The sequence below is a fragment of the Agrilus planipennis genome, unplaced genomic scaffold (assembly GCF_000699045.2).
Source record: "Agrilus planipennis isolate EAB-ADULT unplaced genomic scaffold, Apla_2.0 scaffold158, whole genome shotgun sequence".
NCBI classification, from domain to species: Eukaryota; Metazoa; Arthropoda; class Insecta; order Coleoptera; family Buprestidae; genus Agrilus; species Agrilus planipennis.
This window is the reverse complement of record NW_020438924.1, coordinates 654837-658417: the sequence shown is the minus strand read 5'-3', so window position 1 is coordinate 658417 and position 3581 is coordinate 654837. Positions and strand designations below refer to the sequence as shown.

The 3581-nt window shown below is 35.0% G+C and overlaps 1 protein-coding gene across 2 annotated transcripts in view; it reads right to left on the bottom strand.

Annotated features, from left to right (window-relative positions):
* Positions 1 to 2437, bottom strand: part of LOC108740227 (D-beta-hydroxybutyrate dehydrogenase, mitochondrial) — a 41870-nt gene extending 39433 nt beyond the window's left edge. The window contains exon 1 of one of the 2 annotated variants that reach the window (XM_018474465.2): positions 2086 to 2437. The gene's annotated coding sequence lies outside the window, so the exon portion shown is untranslated. Of the gene's footprint in view, positions 1 to 2007; positions 2030 to 2085 lie in introns of those variants that run through there. The other variant, XM_018474466.2, reaches the window with a different exon arrangement.
* Positions 2438 to 3581: the final 1144 nt, after the last annotated feature.

Genomic DNA, 3581 nt, shown 5'->3' with positions numbered 1-3581 from the left:
TTAAAACTTGATCCGTTACGGCAGAACTTGAAGGAATGTTTTACATTATCGTTCAAATAGCAGGTTACAGACAGAGAAGAAACTGACTTGCATTACGCTGTTGTTACATACGTAGATTCATACATACCAACCACATTCATATGTGTAAGTATGTGCAAAGTAACGAAAGGTTTAGAAAGGCATTCCTACTGTTTATATAATAATTGTTACTTTCGAAAAAGGTAATAATAATTTCAATTAGAAGCTACGGGTAGTAAAGTGAAATTAAAGTGAATATTTACATAATTACAACATAAGAACGTCTTCTAAGTGCTTTAAACTTTATGCAAAACGGTTGTATATAATTAATGGTTAAAGGTACCATCTTTCGGTAACAAATTTTAGCGCTTACAATATTTTTCTATGGCTTTTCTTTTCCGAAATAATCTGTCTAGTGCCACCTTGGTGGATCTCCAGTGGTTTTTCACTAGACAGCAGGTAGACAAACAAGCGACAAAATGAGTAAAAGTACCATTTTTCAGCGACAAATTGTACCTTTTAATTTCCGAAGAAAGTTTTTGTATTTTATAACAAATTATCAACAAATTATAGTGCATTTTAGAAACGAGGTAAATTATCTTTCTCCAAAATAATGATCATACATTAATCAGATTAGCTCACTCTATTTTAGCCCCCGCAGTAATTGTCCATTAATGTATTTGCCAAGTTAATCGAAATCTATATCGTTTTCAGCAAAACACAGTTAGTGCTGTTATTTCTATCCAACTATTAGAATGCTGAAATAGCTGCTGTCATGTTATATCGTCGTTCGACATACACCATTTCTTGTTACATTTAGTAGCATCAAAGTTATTTTTGTTATAGCACGGTTTGTTGGCGTTTCTTGTCCCACTTTCCTTTATTTAGGTCAAAAAATTGACGACGCAGATTAAATTTCCTTTCCATGTCGTCTTTGCGACATATCATTCGAAATTATTGGAACGAAAACATACAGAAACTATTACTTTTATTACTATTACACATAGTAATTTGCAACTAATGGGTACAACTTTTACATCATTGAGTGGAACAACAAAGGGTGCTACAGGAGATGAAGGGTTGGTTGGGGTTAGTCAGAAACATATAAGAAGTACTAACAGGAGTAAAATAAGGCTAAGATAGACCTAGATTAGATTTCTGTTCTTACCAATAGCTGCATAATGATCTCTAACTTAAAATTGTGAAACAATAAATACTGAAAGCACTAAAAATGATGTTCAACGTTTAAAATTCACATTCACATTGCCGTACTACATCATTCCAAGTCGAGCGATTTTATTTAAAGTACCTATACACTTATTGTTGTTTATAATGGTGTTAATTATATTAATAAATGACACCTTATCTATTGTTTTCAAAATATCTACAGGTATAATATTATTGAAAAGGCATTGCCAATATTTAGACGCAAGGAATTCCAATGTACACATTATGAATGTAGGTACATTTTCCAATTAATATAAGTGCAGGTTCAAGGGTCCAGAAATTAGGCGATTATTAAAAAGATAATAAAGTCATTATTTTATGTAGATAAGTCAATTAGATTTTGCCACCAACATTGATCATCGTCAGTTGTAGATCTTGAAAAAAGTTATTTGCGATTAAATTGTCAAAATAATTACAGTATCTATTAGCCCTTATTCAAATCCAAATGAAAATATTTATTTAATAATATAACTGATTCAAAAAAAGCAATGAGGAAAACTTTATTTGTATAGTAAAACACAGTAGAACCTCAATAAGCCACAGTTAGACTTATTGAGATTCCGGTTTTAGTAACGGAGGAAACTTAAGGAAACAGAAACTATCTGGCGATGAACGGGAAGTTAATTTTTACTCTTTTTCCATCAATTGAAACTAATTTCTTCGGATATTTTCAAAGTTACTGTACAATTCACGTTAGATAATAATTATCTTATTCTCGCCATGACCTCGAGTTAATCTGTTGTAATAAGAAAATTGTCGTACATTACTACACTACATGTTGCGATGACACTCTTGAATATCATTATAGTAAATGGATATGTATTCATATCCAGTACGCACCTGAAGATATTTCTGGCTATAGCGTAATATCCATAGTCCTTCACCAAAGCAATGTTATTTATACACTGAGAAGTAATGGTAATAGTATGTAATTATTCCTATCTTTTGTATCAACACTAACTCACTAACGAACACTTTTTAATCTTTACGAATTCTTTTCGAATAGCGAATTTATTGGACACGCACGTTAAAACTGTCGCGTTCTTGTTTGTAACTTTGTAAGGTACTGTAGGTACGTTACAGTATTGTAGAAACGCGTCGCGTCGCGCACTTGAATTCGAAATCAACTGACTGACTTTGAAGGAGGCTAATGTTCTCTCGCTGCCTGCACCTCAAATCACCACTCCACCTTCTTCTACTACTTATAGTTTTTGCTGGGCACGGCACGATTTAATGAACGATGTTGTTCTTCTTCTTTCATGCCGTTCTTAATGATCTAGCAGATTATCCCCTTATCCTTAATGCCATAATCACGCTAACTTAAATATACAATAACATCGTCTTAATTTATCCTGTCCATGTCCAGTAGTGGTAGATTTTGTAAGTATAAAGCTTTTTATAAGACATAGTCAGGGACGTAGCAGCAGGTGAGCCACGGAACTCTAGGTGTCATAGGTTGCATGGAACTCAAAACCTACAAGGGTGTTGAAAAACGAGACTGTTGTTATATTAGATAGTAGTGAGCTTTTTTCCAAAGGCGTCTCATAAGTCATAAAGACAGTCAAGGACACAGAACTTAAGGAATTTTGGATTACACAGAAAAACTAACAGGGTTGGAAAAGGGGCAGACACAGTCAAGGACGTAACTACATCTAGGCCACGGAACTCAAGGCGTCTTGGGTTATATGGAACTTAAAACCCACAGGGGTGTGGAGAAACAACAATATCTTTACATCAGATAGTACTGTCCTTCTTTTTTCTAAAATTATAAGACACAGTCAGCGATGTACCTACAAGTGGCCCACGAAACTCAAGGAGTCTTGAGTTACATGGAACTTAATACCTATAAGGGTATGGAGAGAGGAACGCTCAAAGCTCCTCATATGTTATTAGGACTGTCAGGGACATAGATATGGGTGAATCATGGAACTCAAGGAGTCTTGGGTTACATGAAACTTAAAATCCACCGGGGTGAGAAGAGAGAACACTATGCTTATATCAAATAGTACAGTCCTTCTTTTCCAAAAGCGTCTCATAAGTCATAAAGACAGTCAGGGACAGTGAGTGGACCACGGAACTCAAGGAGTCTTGGGTTGCATGGAACTTAAAACCCACGAGGGTGTGGAAAGAGAGAGCACTATGCTTATACCAGATGGTACAGTCTTTCTTTTCCTAAAGACTTCTCATAAGTTATAAGACACAGTCAGCGATGTACCTACAAATGGCCCACGAAACTCAAGGCGTCTTAGGTTACAGGGAACTTAAAACCCACAGGGCTGTGGAGAAAGAACAATATCTTTAAATCAGATAGTACAGTCCTTCTTTTTCTAAAGGCT